Source organism: Belonocnema kinseyi, chromosome 1, assembly GCF_010883055.1.
Source record: "Belonocnema kinseyi isolate 2016_QV_RU_SX_M_011 chromosome 1, B_treatae_v1, whole genome shotgun sequence".
NCBI lineage: Eukaryota > Metazoa > Arthropoda > Insecta > Hymenoptera > Cynipidae > Belonocnema > Belonocnema kinseyi.
In genome coordinates, this window is record NC_046657.1 from 100,666,061 (window position 1) to 100,683,655 (window position 17,595).

General features: G+C 37.3%; 1 pseudogene; it reads left to right on the top strand.

The window, feature by feature from the left end:
• The first annotated feature begins 16,769 nt into the window (after window positions 1-16,769).
• Window positions 16,770-17,374, top strand: LOC117179253 (annotated as a pseudogene).
• The last annotated feature ends 221 nt before the right edge of the window (window positions 17,375-17,595 follow it).

Below are 17,595 nucleotides of genomic sequence, written 5' to 3' on the forward strand. Positions count from 1 at the left end.
AAAATTGTTTAAACAAAAAAACAAAAAATGCACATCGAGATTTTTCCGAGACGAATCGAGAGGTGTTTTTACTTTTTCGATGTGACTCTTGGTTTTTTTTATATTAATTACACAACTTTGAAATCCATATCTGTGGCAAACTTCAACGTCGTCAGAAAAAATTGGTGGCAGCCATGCACTTGTCGTGGCAGCCAACACCTGCTTGAAGTGGCGAGCCCTGGCATAGGTTCTAATACAGGAACCTACTATCGGCGAGAAAATTCGAGTCCTCTGATTTTGACGTTGAATAAGTATGTGAAGAAAAAATGGTAGATTAATGGAAAAGGTCTCATTTTGAAGGTTCAAATCGTGTATGTTAATGAGCCGAAAAGTAATATTCCAAAAAATTATTTGTAGCTTACAGATCTGAAAATCTGATGAAAAGTAAGAAAATTGGATAGCTTTTAAAAACAGTGAACTTTGAAGTATGGTTTTTTATAGAAAAAATAATAGGAAAAATCTGAAAAAATTCATGGTGATACATTACACATTAATGAACAGATTGCTGTCGAAAAATTTTTAAAAATATAAATAATTGTTCGTTTTTTGTAAATAAATATGCTTGGTTCCGTTTTTTCAGGGAATCGGCCTCGGTTTTCCTCAACACAGGAAAAGGGTTTGAAGGCTCGGAGGCACAACTTGGGTAGGTCGGGCTGAGAAAAACCGAGGACGAACCCCAGAAAAAACAGCACCACGCTGGGCTCTTGCACTTGCTTTCCTATATAAAAAACGGACTTCAAATATCGCAATTTGTACGAAGACAACAAGAAGCACATACTACCTTCAAATTGAAAATTATTACAGATAGTTCAACTAACCACCTCGAATTTAAATCACTTCATTATCTTCATTAGAACTGAAGATAGTGCGGTCGCATTTTTATTCACAAAAAACGAACAATTATTTATATTTTGCAAATTTTTCAACGGCAATTTATTCGGAAATGTTTAATGTACCATCATGCATTTTTTTCAGATTTTTCCTATTATTTTTTCTATAAAAAACCATGCTTCAAAGTTCACTGTTTTTAAAAGCTATCAAATTTTCTCACTTTTCATCGTATTTTCAGATCTGTAAGATACAAATAATTTTTTGGAATATTACTTTTCGGCTCATTAACGTACAACATTTGCCCCTTTAAAATGATACCTCGTTCATTAACGTACCATTTTTACCTCACATACATATTCAACGTCAAAGCCAGAGGCCTCGAATTTTCTCGCCAATAGTATATAGGGTCCTATGTCCTCTTTCGTCTTTTCTGTCCTTTTTCAAAAAATTTAATTTTTTTGTTATTCTTCAATCTTATTTTTTACGATTGAAATCCTTTCCAAAAATGTTTAATAATAAACGCATAGATCTTTTTAGGCGAACAACTTTTTTCTGTTAATTTTAATTCGTACTTATGTCGTTTTTTCAAAAAAAAAAATGTATATTTTTATTTTGAACGTTATTTTTTACGAATAAAGCAAAAACTACGTGTCCTATAAAAATTATAGCTCTTTTTTGAATAAATAAGTTTTGTCTCATTTTTTTCGTAGCTTGTGTCGTTAGTCCAAAATTTTTTAATTTTTTAAGTTTTAATATTGTTTTTTACGTTTATAATAAAAAACTACGCATTCTATCGGAAAGTGATTCATTACAAATTTGTAGGTCTTTCCAGGACGCAGAATTTTAGCTCATTCATTTTTTGCGTATCTTTCTTAGCTTGACAAAAAAATGGAAATTTTGGATTTGTCATTATTTCTGGCAAGATCAAATTTGAAATGTTCAACTTTTCGATCAAATTAGCAAGGTTCAACTTTTCGATCTAATTAGAAAAGTTTTTATGATGATCTTGTAGGTCTTTCAAAAATCAACATTTTTCTTCTCTTGAATTTTGTTCATATCATGCGTTATTTGGCTTAAAATGTTCAAATTAGTTTTTTTTTTTTGATTTTGAAAATGCTGTAACTCTGATAATTTTCTTTCTATAGAAAAAAGTCATTAGGATAAATTGTTTGAGTTTCCGAATACTATGAACAACTGTACATAGAATTTTGAAATCTTGAAAAAATGTGGTTTCAAACATTTTTGGTAAGATCAAAATTTTAATTTTCAACTTTTTGACCAAATCATAATACTTGTTATGATCATCTTGTAGGGATTTAAAAAATGAATGATTTTCTTCTCTTGACTTTCTTTCATATCATTCGTTGTTTGGCTTAAAATGTCCATTTTAATTTATTTTTTTGGATTTTGAAAATGCTCTAACTCTGATGATTTTCTTTTTATACAAAAACATCATAAGGATAAATTGTTTCAGTTTCTAAGTACTATGAATAATTGTACATAAAATGTTAAAATCTTGAAAAATGTGGTTTCAAAAATTTTTGGTATCATCAAATTTTGAATATTCAACTTTTCGACCAAACTAAAAAAAGTTGTTATGATTATCTTGTAGGGCTTTCAAAAATGAACATTTTTCTTCTCTTGATTTTTTTTTCATATCATGCGTTGTTTGGCTTGAAATGTTCATTTCAGTTTGTTTTTTTGGAGTTTGTTTTTTTTTTAATTTTGATCCAAAATATCTGGTTTACGAACTTGTTATTTATTTTTAGGTTTTGAAAAAGTGTGCCAAAGCAGAATCCAATCTGATGAATTTTACGAAAGTTATCGTGCCTACAAAATACAGACAGAAACCTTCGTAAAAATCGTTTTTTTCTGACTCAGTGGGTCTCAAAACGTGGAGATTTGATGAAAACCGACAAAGTGAAATTTTACATAAAACCAAAACCTTCTCATTAGGATGCGAATGTAAAAAAGAATACAATGGAAGTACGTCTGTTTTAATATCAATGGATGTTATGAATTATAATGATATACATTCATGGAAATGATATACAAGTGGAGATCCAAGTTCGAGCGCGAAGCACGAGATACGTGATGATAATATTCGTTAAAGCCGGAGGAGCTTTAACAAAAAAGAAGTCACTATCACCAAATTACTGTTGTCAACGTTTTGACCTTTACTTTAAAATATCTGTGCACAAGTGTAAGGAATACACAAAGACCGAGCGCGGAGCGCAAGATAAATATATTATCGAACGCGAAGCTCGACAACCAACAATCGCTAGCCCTAGGCGCGCTTAAACTTGCGAGCCGCGCGCTATGAGAATGTGATCGCGAGGCGGGCAGTTTTTTTTATATAATATTATTTCGATTTTAATTTCTTGCAATATAACTTGAAAAAACGTGTATTTATAGAAAATCATAGAAAAAAAGTTTTCAGCAAATAATTTGTTGATAACAAATTTTTTTTGTATATCGTCTAATATTGGAATATCTTTAACCGATGCTATTTTATGTAACTTACGCTATTTCAACCATTTTCCTGTTATTCACGAGCACAGGGAATGTCAAATAGCAAAAGGCTATTTTTTCGTCATATTTGTTTATTTATAAAAAAATTGAAAATTCAATTTAAAAATCACTTAGAAATCTCATCAGCTTTTTTCCCATTTTTTTTATCGAAATCGGTGAAGATTTGTGGGCTGTACGTTATTCTGAACCAAACAAGTGATTTTTCTTCCCAATATGCGTTATTTGGCTTAAAATGTTCATTTTACTGTACATTTTGTACGGTCTTCAAAACCACAAGTAGGAAAATATATTGAATCACATGGAGCATTCAGTGTAGTGATCCTGAGTTTTAAACCCAATCTCTAATGAGATATTAGGAATCACGATTTTTCATCATTATGCCCGTGACGCAATCGGTGATTCTGCTGGCTGCAGGCTGCAGTCGACTTGCATCCTATGGTCAGAATCGACGGGGTACCTAGCCAAAAGGTCGTCCTCTCTCTCTTCCCCCACCGCTTGAGTGGCGGACCTAATATGAGAGGAGTAGGGGCAGTTCAAAAAGGAGGCAATTGCCTTAAAATTTGAAACCATCAATAATTATTATTTCCGTAACTTCTCACTAGCACTGTAAAAGTGCTTGTCTTCCCGCTTCCCGCTTTGCAGCTGGCCTGGCCAATTTACACAAGCTTTTTCGATTATTGGATTAAACGAAAATTTATATATTACTGTCGCTTCTTTTTTTCTTCTTAACAAAAAGTGACTTCTTATGCAACAGTACTTTCTTATTTAGCTTTAAAATGCAAACAATTTACTTTCAGTCCTAAAGTAATTTGCGTAGATTTTAAAATAGATATCCATACAGCTATCCGCACAGTATTTAACGATTCCATCCCTATTAAAGGTTGTAGATTTCATTTAGGTGAATGTTGGTGGTGGGAAATTCAAGAACTCGGATTGAGCAATGAATATAAAAGCGCAAAATCAGAAATCGGTTCTTTTTTGAGAATCCTTTTTGGTCTTGCTTTTTTAGACCCATCCGAACTTGAAACATTTTTTAATGAAAAAATAAAGCCAGTTCAACCACTAGACGAAAGAGTTGACAAGTTTTGTAATTATGTTTTCAAAAATTATATTTCAAGTAATACCAGTTTTCCATCCAAAATTTGGGCTAAATTTTCTCCTACAACAACGCGTACAACGAATGGTTGTGAAGCATATTATTCGAAATTGAGCGCAATGTTTAACTGTTCCCATTCAAATATTTTCAATTTCACAGAAGCTTTAAAAGAAGCTAAAGCCTCAACTTATTAAAAAATGAGAAGCACTAGTCAAACGAGGCAAGACATTTAAGAAAAAGAACAATTTCTTATTGATGAAATGTTGTCTTTTCAAGTAGGTTTCATAACTAGGCTGGAATTCGTTCGTGAAGTCTCCTGCAAATTTTTACCCGTATAGGTTTAAGAATAAGATACGGACAATACCAAGATATTTTAATATTATTTTTTATGTGACAGGCCATTTTTAGTATTTTAGGCAATTCCAGTTTTAGCACAAAGTGAAATAAACAGCTCATGCAATGGGAAATATGTGAAATTTGTGTATTTATTTCAATTTCTGGCCTTTTCGTGGCCTTTCATTGCGTGGAAAACGTGCGAAGGGAAAATGGGTGCACACCAAAGGAGCGCGAGCTACCTGCGATTCTTCCCCTTCCAGTGGACCTTTACCCCTCACACCTGTCTTGACGCGCTTAGTCGCCGGGATTGCCGGAGACCAGGGTCTATTGTCGCTAATGATCCTAAATCACCTCCGATTACCGTTCCAACTTATTCATTTAAAATTTAAAAATAACTGATGCAAACTATTTGGATGTCATTTTTTGGGAATCTATGGGCTTTCACGAGTACAGGGGTATGTCATTTCTCATAGACAGACAAAAATTAAATATCAACATTCCCTCATTCAATCGTGAAAATATGTAGATTCGGAGAATTTCTATTTTTAGTCAGAAATTTGAATTTAACATTATGAATAACGTAATCATAAATAAATACCTTCAGATCTAAAGAAATCTTTGAAAAGATCAAGTTTTCTAGAATTTTCTATTAGTTATTTTAAAATTTTAAGTGAATAAGTTGGAACGGTAATCGGAGGTGACTTAGGATAATTAGCGGCAATAGACCCTGCGTTTCGGCAATCCCGGCGACTAAGTGCGTCAAGACAGGTATGAGGGGTAAGGGTCCCACTCGAAGGGGAAGAATCGCAGGTAGTTTGCGCTCCTTTGGCCATCACCCGGGAAAATTAGGGAAATAAGAATTGAAGGAATACGAGTGAAGCGGCAAGTGGAGAGAGAAAGAAGGGACGGAGGGCGAGGACGCAAATCAGCGAGGCACCCCGTCGATTCTGACCATAGGACGCAAGTCACCGACAGTGATTCTGCTCAGCAGAATCACCTTTTCCCTGCTTGAATCTACTTTAAATGAACGTACACAAAATCTCATAATGAGATACAATTCTCTTTGTTTAATTTTAAATATCAAATTGGTATTCTACCCTTAACAAAAAGATACTTCATACGAAACTATTAACCAAAAAGCATTCTCCTTTGGAGCACTGGATTTTAATCATTTATACCTATAACAAAATTTACAATGCTCGAGAATTTATCAAAAGAAAAGAAAACTATTTTCTCAATGACTCTTGCTCATATTAAGAAAAGACAAAAATACCAAGCAAAAGCAACATTTCATTCAAAGGCATTTAAATCTAACATTAATGAATTTAAAGGGCAGTATCTCTTACTATGAATTTTCGACCCGTTATTTAGAATCGAGCAAGAGATACTGAGGATTAAACAAGACGTGACGCGCTAGATCTTACAGCTGCCGAACGCGTGGTACGAGAAATCAATAATTAAATATACGTGCCTCTGTCTGGGCTGGACAAGGTACACTCTTTCGTGCAATTCGCCTATATCGCGACTGAGTAACTATGTAATCTCCTCTTTCTCGAGAGTGAGATTCTATTAGACTAAATGTCTTTTAATCTAATTTCGCATTAAAGGAATTAAACTAGGTAACGCGCATATATTATTTGAAAACCTAACCGGGTTGCAATAAGGGGGAACCGCGATCCGTCCTTTATAGCTTGGTGCTCTGCCGACGCACCGGTAGAAAGATACACTTTCTTGCTGGGAGCGGCTATTTAATAGGTCACCCCTCTGTTAGTCAGGTGGGTCCCCACTCCGGTGTCACCTGTGCTACCCGCTCTCCTCTGCTGGTGGCGATTTTATAAGTACTTACCGCATATTATTTGATATGTAACTGTCAATACACTAATCTGAACAAAATAAAAGCGCCGGGAAAAATACCCCCAATAAACGTTATTGTAGATGAGGCTAACCACCCTTACACAGTTCTACACAAACTATTAAAAGATTGTACCAAATTTAAGTCAATAGTGTACAATCTGGAGTCAGATATATATTCCATTCGAGTTTCCTATCTCGAAGAATATAGAAAAATTATCACCAGCCTAGAGCAGCAAGGCTTTCAATATTACCTATATAAAACATTGAGCCTGCGCCCATTAAACTAGTGATTAGAAATATTCCCATCGCGTTCCCGGAAGACTCAATTCTCTCCGAACTAAAAGAGGAAAGGTTTAAAATCACGTCGGTTGCTCGAATGAGGAGCCGGCAAACTAAAAAAGCATTACCAAAGCTGCTGCTGGTAACATTGCCAAATACTCCGCAAGCAAAAGAGCCTCTAAATTTTTTTGTTTTTTTTTTGTTTGAGGGGCCGAGGAGGGGGAATCTTCTAAAAGACACCCAAGAAAGGTGGGTAGTGTCGGATTCACTTGGAGCGCCTACCGACTAAAAACCCCTCCCCGTTTGGTTGCCAACCCTGAAGGTTATGAACCAGGTTAAAAGAAAAAGAGGGAACAACGAAATTTGGTGGTCCGAGCAGTTAGTACTGCAAGGATACTCGCGCATGAAGTGAAACTCGGAGAGAGAAAGATGGGTGAGTTAAATTATGGCGGCGAGACTAAAAGGCAGGGCCTTCTAAAACGGTCGGAAGTTTTACTCGCATAATTTGCGAGTGAATTGATGTTGGGGTTTGGGTGACTGGCCACTGAGGAACGAGGGTTTGCTGCGTGAGTGCGAGCTGCATCGATGATGGAAGGAAACTTGGTTTCCGAGAGGATTTGTTTGTTGCGGATGAACCAAGGAATGTATAAAGCGGAGCGGAGAAGGCGCATATAGGTGCTATTTAATTTAGAAAGACGATTTGGGGTGGCAGAGCCCCAGATAGGAATCGCGTAGGTACAAATGCTTCTAATTATAGCGTTGAAGGCACGAGCTTTGGTGGCTCGAGAAACTGTAGGGTTATTGAAGAAGGGTTGAGACGGGAGGAGCAATGACTGATGACCTTCGAGGAATGGAGAAAACTAACATCGTCAGTGTATTGGACCGTGACTATTTTCTCGTCAACAGGTATGTCGTAGCAAAACAGGTTGAAGAGAGAGGTAGAGAGTTTGGAGTCCTGAGGGACACCGGAGGTGATAGGTTGGGAGTCCGATAAGGATTTTCCAAAGCGAGCTCTGAAGCTCCTATTCAAAAGAAAGGATTTAGTTAAACCGATAAGATAGCGGGGAAATTTTAGCTTGATTAGTTTGTAGATAAGGCCGTCGTGCCAAATTCTATCGAAGGCTTGTTTGCAGTCTAAAAGAAGCATGGCTATGTGCTTGCCTTTGTTGAGATTTGCTAAGAGTGCAAAGTAGACTGATAGGTCGATAGCTAGATGCTGAGCCGAGAGATGTACCCGGTTTTGGGATAAAGATTACAATAGCTTCTTTCCAGGCCAGGGGAAAGTATTGTAGTCGCATCATTGCGTTGACAATGTTGTAGATGGCTACGATGTGTTTGCGCGGAAGCGTTTTCAGTACCTTATTACTGATGGAGTCATTCGCGGGAGCTTTGCGGCTTTTCAAAGAGCGGATTACGTCGGTGCTTAGAAGAGCTAGGAAAGTTAGTGGGGTGCGAGGGGGCCTCGATAGTCAGATTATGGCGATTCAGGGTTCTGAGGAGAGTCTTGCCCTTGGTGTTATTTGTGAGGCAGCCCAGGCTTTATGTTTGCCATTAAAATCGCCAGCAACCACTGTTGAGGTGTTGGTGCTGAAGAGGTTAGGTATTTCGGATATGTCATTGATATCTGGAGAAGAGTAAAGTGAGAGAATCCGAAGGGCACCAGAGTCAAGATGGATTTCGACTCCAGTTACTTCGAAAGGAGAAGAATTTGTGCTGATGGCTATGTGACGGAGGGTGTTACGAACTAGAAGCGCCACGCCACCGTCTTTGGACGAAAAACGGTCTTTTCTGTATAAAGATTATTTAGGAATATAGAGTTTCTTTTCAGAATTTAGATGAGTTTAGGTGATACAGACAACATCGATTGATTTATCATTAAGAAGTTGAATTAATTCTAATCTTTTGAAAACGGAAATGCTGTTAGTATTCCAGGTAAGGATAGTGAATTTTTCTTTATGAACATCCGAGGTTTGGGAGCGGAAGGGCAGCTGCGAAGGACGAGGGGAAGTCACGAAAAAGCTGCTGTAATTGTGGATTTTGTAGGGGGTCGGTGTTGGGAGAGGATTGGGTCTGATTTTGAGCTTGCGATAGAGGACGCACTGAGACTACGTTCGCGAAGGACCTTTGAGAGGAAGCGGGCTTGAAAGCACTACGAAGTTTAGGAAGGGGAGAAGGGTTGGAAGTAGGATTAGGTTTAGGGTGTTGACGAGTTGAAGGTGATTTGGATCCAGGTTTTTGTGAAACTTTAGGGCATCCGCGGTAGGTGGCCCAGTGGGGGCCTTTAAAATTGAGACAGGATGGAGTAGAATATTTTTGATTTCTAGCGGGCCAAGATGCTGTGGCGTGGCTTCGTGCGCAGAAGGCGCAAGTCCAAGAGGCATGTCAGTAATTGGATTTTCGTGTGGCTTCAACTTGAACGCTGAGTCCAGCTAAGAGTCTGATGTCGAAAATGGATTCGGATGTGGGAGAGGATGGGTCGAGATGAACTACAACCAGGGGCCAGATTTTTTAGCCTTTTTTCATGCGATGAACTCGTTTAACAGAGGGAAGTTTTCTCTGTAATTCTTCGAGGATAGATTCTTCCGTGAGCGACTCGTTGACTCCACGGATGACAACGATAAGGTCTTTGTCTTGCTGAAGCTGGTTGGTGGTGCAACTGATTTTATGTTTGTCGAGTTTGAGAGTGATGGCGCGGAAACTATCAACTGTTTTGAGATAGACTATTATAGCGTCAGTAGTGTTTTCGGCAGATCTAATGGGAATGTCAGCTTTACAGAGAGCTGAGTGGATTTTGGGCAAGAGTTCTTTACGTAGGATACGGATTGGAAGAAGACTTCTTTCTTTAGTCGCGGATTTGTCGTCATCCAATGCGCTCGAGAAAACAGAGTCATTGTCTGATGGCGAGGGGCTGGTTGATTTAGTGGGACTAACGCGTTTCCGTTTGGTGCGTTTAGATTGGACTTTATGAAAGTCGGAAGCGTCATCGAGCGAGGAATCAAGATTTACTTGAGATTGTAGGGTGTCCATGGCTTCCGAGCCATCGGACGGAATGGCTGAGGTCGAGGAAACCCTGGAGACAAGTGCGACCTCATAAGAGTCCAGAATTTTTCGAAGGTCGGCTATTATGAACGAAATTTGTTCATTGGTAAGGTTTTTAGGGTTTGGATTAGAGAAAGCAGAAGGTGCGCAAGGAGGTTGCTTGGGTATGGTAGCAGAAGGGTTAGGGGTGGTCATTTTCAGTATAGCCCTGAAAAGGACTGAAGATTTTTATTTTTATTTTTTTTCGTTGTAGTTTAGTAGAAAGACTACGTCAGCAAAGTATAACTGCTCCAAAGCAGATATGCAGATAGCAATTCGATGCGTCTGGTAGATCAGAATTGATCAATCTACCATGAGCACCGTACCGTGTCTGTTGTGATGAGCCTCTCAATCTGAAGTCTCTTGCTTTTATAAAAATAAAGGTCGAGTCCTACGCAAAACCCAAGGATACATCCCAGTGCTTTAAGTGCCAAAGGTTCCACCATGTCTCTGACGTGTGTCACGCTACTCCACGCTGTGTAAAGTGCGGTGGCACGCATCAGAGCTCCACATGCAAAAAGGATCCTGAATCGCCGGCTACTTGTGCGAATTGTGCTGGAAATCATCCCGCTAATTACAGTGGCTGTTCTGTGTTTAAGAAAGCTTCCAGGAAACCTATAATTAATAAATCAAAAACTGATAATACGCTTAAGGATACGGTAGCTATTAAACCACCTGTTCAGACCGCCCAAAAAGATAACTATACACGTGAATACACCACTCAAGTCAGTACCCAGCCGCAGAAAAAATTAACACTTTACAGCACTGTAGACGCCTCTACTTTCGAAGCACAAACGATCAAACCTCAAACTATTGAACCGCCCAAAACTCCGAAAATGACTAGCGCTCGCGCTGACGCACCTATTACCAAGAACGTTCCAGACCAACAAAATAAAATTACGCCAACCATTGTCCCCAATAAAAACACTTACTATCAGGATATCAAAGTAAACCTTGTCAATCTATTAAAAAGAGCTACAATCTTAACCACTGATATTATGGGGGGGGGGGGGGGATTACCATTACTGAAGCTATAAATTCAACCGCCGAGATTATAAGTAATATACTTTCACTTGCTATCGAAAATGGCCATTTTTAATAACAACACCCTAAAAATCATTTTTTGGAATGCTCAGGATATCCTTAAAAAAATACACGAACTAGCCACTTACCTTCGTACAAATAAATCACAATTTGCTTGCTCAGCGAAACTTTACTTCGCGAATCCTTAAACATCAATCTAGAACGTGGCTACAAATTATACCGGCATAACACGAATAGAGGTACCGCGATTCTAATCCAAGAAAACATCGACCACCATAAACTAATAATTCCTGAAATTAAAATCCTAGAAGCCACGGCAATACAAATAAAAATTCACGGGAAACCATATGCCATCTTCGCGCTCTACCAGACTCCCTCTTGTGAATTTACAAAAAATGACTACAAAAAATATTTAAACTAGCCCCCTCGGTAATCGATGCAGGGGACCTAAATGCTAAGCACTTGGCTTCGAATAGCAGAACAACAAAAAAAATTGGAAAAAAATTATTTGAATTCATAAACGACAAACATCTGGCTATCTCTGCACCAGACTCGTATACATTTTTCCCTCACAAAACTAAACATAAACCTTATCTTATTGACCTTGCAATTACCAAAAATAATTTTTAAAACCACGAAACTCTCACCATTGATGAATTAGACTCAGATCATCGACCAGTTCTCTTGAGCCTTTACACTAACTGTAAAAAGGCCCGGTCACACCTCGCTATAACTTCGCAAAAGCAAACTGGCAAACATTCAATTCCACTCTAGAAACTGAAATAACTTTGAACCCTCGCTAACAAACTCTACACACATTGACGAAGCCATAACTAACTTAACTTCAAGAATAAAAACTGCAATTCACGCTTCGGCCCCTCTGTATACCGTAAACAAAGACGATCCACCTCTCAGCGTCGAGATTGAAGACCTTATCGCTACCCATTATAAACTCTGCCAAACGCATCTAAAAAATAAAAGCTGCATTCTCAAAAACACAATCACCTGCGTAAAACAATAGCAATTAAAGTTCAGGAGAACAGATGTAAAAATTGGAATACAGAAGTCGGTAAACTTCAAATTAAATATAACTCTATGTATCGAATGACCCAAGCCCTAACGAAGCCGCGCAACAATATTCCCCCTCTTAAAGAACCGGATCAAACATTTGCACTTTCTCCAACCGACAAAGCAAATCTCTTAGCTGCAAATTACGAAAGTAACTTCGCTTCACTCGCCAAGCCATCTGACCCGCAACACATTACTGAATGTGAAAAAATTGTTTCCGACTTCCTCAAAATCCCAAGCACGGACAATTTTAAGAAAATAACCTGTAAGGAATTAACAAAACACATTAAAAATACGAAAAATAGGAAAGCATCCAGCCCTGGTTCAATTTCCAATTTAGTCCTCAAAAAGCTTCCTATCTCATGCCTAATTCACCTTGCACTTATCTTCAATGCCTGTATTCGACAAAGCTATTTTCCTGAAACTTGGAAAATGGCTCATATTCTAGTTTTTCAGAAAAAAGTTAAGGATCCATATCATCCAACCAGCTACAAACCAATTAGTCTACTAAATACTATGAGCAAAATCTTTGAAAAAATAATACTCGCGTAAATTACCACCTCGAGGAAAACAGCATCCTTAAATCACAACAATACGGTTTTAGAAAAGTTCACTATACCCAGCACATGATGCTTAAACTCACCAAAACCATTAGTTTAAATTTCAATCGAAGAAAGCAAACTGGAGCTGATTTCCTCGATGTAGAAAAAACTTTTGGTAGTGCCTGGCATGTAGGATTGCTCAGAAAATTAATAAATTACAATTTCCCAAGAGGACTCATCCTCTTTATAAACTCTTATCTTTCTAACAGAAAATTCTCAGTCAAAATAAGCCAGACACTTTCAAAAGAGATACCCATTCGAGCGGGTGTACCCCAAGTCAGTATTTTAGGTCCGGTATTCTTCATTATCTACGTGAACGACATCTCTGAGGTCCCTGAAGTTACAATTGGATTATATGCAGACGACACTGCACTATTTACTTCCTCTTGGTCAGTCCCGAAAATCTTAAAATTACTTAACCAAGCTCTTGAAATCATTGAGGCATGGGCTAAGCTTTGGAGAATATTAATTAATATAGCAAAGTCAGAATCAATTCTTTTCTCAGTCAGAAAACCTGTCAAAATAGATCCACTAAAAATGTTTAACGAAACAATAGAATGGAAAAATTCCGTAAAATACCGAGAGGGTAAACTTCATAAACGTCTAAATTAGAAGCAGCATATCCACGAAACTAAAGGGAAAGCTCTCGGGGTTATCTCGCGTATAAGCCCTATTATTATTAGACACTCGAGTCTAAACCCTGAATATGGAATCCTAGTTTACAAAATGTTTATCCGACCAATCATAACCTACGCCTGTACAATATGGGGTGGTGCGTCAAAAAATAACATCAATCAGATCCAGATTATACAAAATAAATTCTTAAGACGGGTCACAAAAACACCTATATATACCAAGAACTCTGTCCTACGCAGATAATTTCAATTACCTTATATTACAGAGTATATCAAAGAAACCGCGATTAAATTCTATGAATCAGCATCATCATCACCTTTTAAATATATCTCCTCTCTCGGGAAATATGATTTTGATCCGCTTTGCAAGCTCGCGATGCCTCTACCCCTTCCCACACTTCTTCTTTACTTTTCTTTCATAAAATAAATTATTAGATTTTGTGGTTTTTTCCCGTATATGGGTTTTTTTCCCGCATATAACAAACGTCACTCTTAAATCAAGTCATGTCAAATTTCTCACAGATTGTGTAACAATGCCCAAACGGGCAACGCACAACAACTTCTTTCAGTCCGATCATTCTTCGGGGAGATCATATTCGCAAGTTCGAGACTGGCGCACTTGCGAATTGTTTAATAATAAGGAAGGAGAGAACAATACAGAAAAATTGCAGTGACACTTATAGCCCGGACGCCATACCCACTTCTGTCGGATTTGCGTTTTATATGCAATGTTGTTAATGATTCTTGTTCAGGCTGATCTCCTGATTCCGAATCTGCGTAACACCCCTCTGGCATTTATGACGTTCAAATTGTTAAAGACTCAATATTTTTAAATTTTTAAATAAAGTTTGCACTCGTTTGGGTTTTAACGATCTGGAGTACACATTTTTGAAACTTCAATACTATACATTAAAAACTATTTTGTATTAACAGTTTTTGTAAACATATACATTTTAAGTTTTTGTTTATAATACATTTTTTTACATTTTGAACGGTAAAAATGAAGGAGAATTACTTTTTTATTTATTTCAGACAAAATTATCGCATCAATTAAAAGCTTCGTGATCGTAATAAAATTTTAAAATTGTATAATTTCAGCAGCTTTGACTTTAAAACATTCAACTTAGTTTACAGTTAACAATTTTAAAACTTGAATCACTTTGAACTGAACATTATTTTTATTTTAAAGTTAAAAATTTTGAATAATTTAATTTTGGACGCAATAATATTAGCTTTGAATTTTTAATAATAAAATTGAATACAAGATTTGTATTATTAATATTGCAAAAATTTATTTGTAAACAACTATCCGCAATTAGTTAGTTTACAATTTTAAATACTTTAAAGTTTAAACCAAATCCCTTTTGTTACAAGTTCCGTTAAGTTATACCAGAAAGAAAAGTCCTCCAGGTTCAACTTTCTGAACCTTCTCCTCACGTCCCTGAATGAGCGAGATTGCTGTGCCGGGCTTTGCCAGCGGGGGGCCCCTTTGTCCTAATGAGGAATAGAATGCCATACATAAAAATGTTATAGTTTTGCAATCCGTAAATTAAAAATATTATATTCGGAATCTATATTTTTTTGCGATTCCAACGATATGTAACTTGCAATTAAAATCTTGAAATTAGTCTAAGTTATGGCAGATATTAGTTTGTTTTGACCCTGACTAGATAGCATTATGGAATTTTCCGTAGAATAGTTGAAAATGCATCATTTTATTTGGTAGAATATTCGCCTTTTTAAAGTTTAATAGAATATACTGATTTTTACCCAACTGTCTAGAAGAATATTATACTGGAAACCAAGTACTTGAATTTTTAAACCAGAAAGACGAATACTTAACAAAACAGTACACAATATAAGTTATTCAGTATACACATACACATACAGACATACACAATAATTTTATAATATTAAAAATGATTGTCGATTCTTGGGCAATTGAACAGAACTAGGGATTGAAAAAAAATGATTTTAAAAAATAAGGGCCACACTAGTGTATTAAATACAAGGGCAATTGATTAAAAGGAAATTAAACTTCACTTTCTAGGGAATAGAATTAAAATGAATATGCTTATTACAGTAGATTATAATATGGAAAATATAAGAGTATCACTTCCACCGGATGAGTATTAAATTGCCAACAGGCGAATTTTCTACCAATGAATTGATGCGTTTTCAACTGTTCTACGGAAAATTCCATAATGCCATCTAGTCAGGGTCAAAACAAACTAATATCTGCCATAACTTAGTCTAAGTTCAATATTTTAATTGCAAGTTACATATCGTTGGAATCGCAAATAAACATAGATTCTGAATATAATATTTTTAATTTACTGATTTCAAAACTATAACATTTTTATGTATCGCATTTTATGCCTCATTAGGACAAAGGGCCCCCCCTGCTGGCAAAGCCCGGCATAGCAATCTCACTTAGTCCCCAGCGGAGAGGGTAAGACGAGCAGGTACACCGCGATGAAATGGAAATCGCCCTTGTTTTATGTCGGGTCATAAATTTGATCTCAGTTTAACGTCGAAAAAAATTGGTAGATCTTCAAAAAGGTCGAGCGATCCTGGGTCACGCTGCACCTGTGGATTGTGGAGACCCCTGTCTTAGGTTAACCCTTTACGACGAGTGCAATAAACTACGCAACGTTACTCGAAATACAAACTGACCCTAGCGGTAGTGGCAGAACAATAAGACCTCTACTCTCAAGTAATAAATTTTTAGGGAGTAAGCGGCTAAGTAGAAAAGCGTAATAATAACAGAAGTGAAGAGCGGATTAGTGGCCAGAGGCCAGGCAGGTGTGCCCTTAGAGTGGACTCACAGTTCTAACAGCTTTACAATACTTGATCAAAAATTTTAAAAACATTTTAGCGACCTGAAAAATGATTCTAGAGCAAAACAAAAAATAGCACACAGGTCCAGCGGGACCCAGGATCGCTCGGCCTTTTTCAAGATCTACCAATTTTTTTTCGGCGGGAAACTGAGAGGAAATTTATGACCCCTTTGAAAAAAATCCCAGTTGGAAGGGCTCAGAGAAACCTTTTTTCTGGTATAGCTCGACTTTTTAGCACAGACTATTTAAAACTAAAGGTAAAGGTATCGACAACAGTAATTTAAGGATTGTGAATTCTCTTTTGTTAAAGCTCCTTCGGCTTTAACGAACACATTCTCATCACGTATCTCGTGCTTCGCACGAGAACCCATCCGAGCGGGTATGCCCCGGATGGAGCATATTAATGTAATATAAATATGAATTATAAAGAAATTTTGAACTGAAAAAGATTTTGAACTGAACCACTCACATTGCGAATACCGTGTAACCTGATTTTAATTCGTTTGAAGTCGTCAAAAAAAAGTTTGAAAACAAAATGGCTGACAAAGTCGAATCTCCAGCTGCACCAGCGGCAGTGGCAACATCTAAGAAGGCTGCATCTCTTAAAAGGGCTGCTACTCCGAAAACAAAGAAGCCTCGTGTCACTGCGAAGGCGGCTCATCCTTCTGCATCCGAAATGGTTCTTGCAGCAGTCCAAGCTTTGTAGGAAAAGAAGGGCTCTTCTCTTCAAGCAATCAAAACGTACATTGTTGCAACATGCAAAGTTGATGCTGACAAACAGGCCATTTTCATTAGAAGGTATCTTAAATACGCTGTTGCCAGCGGAGCTTTGGTCCAGACTAAGGGATCAGGTGCTGACGGATCCTTCAAATTACCTGTGTGTAAAACTGAGGCCAAGCCAAAATCTACAAAGGTTGCTGCAAAAGCTAAATCTGCATCAAAGGCAAAGAAACCAGCATCTCCAAAGAATGCTCCTAAAGCGAAAAAGGCTGTTGCTGAAAAAAGAAGTCTACAAAGGTTGCTGCAAAACCACCTGAGGCAAAAACCGCCACCAAACCTAAGGCTGCCCCGAAAAAGGCTAAAGCGGCTTCTCCCAAAAAGAAAACTGCGGCGAAGAAAGTTGCAAAAAAAGTTAACTGAAGGAAGATGTTATGGTTGTAATATTTTCAAGAGCTATGCATACACAAACGGCCCTTTTTAGGGCCACTAAATGATTTTTACGAAGGAATCTTTTGTAATTTCAAACATGCTTTTTTACTGAAATTTTTTTATTATATAGTTTATTTATTTGAGACTCTACTGATACATACAAAGAAGGTACAACTCTTTTTTTAATGATAAAAATCGAGGATTTTACCAAG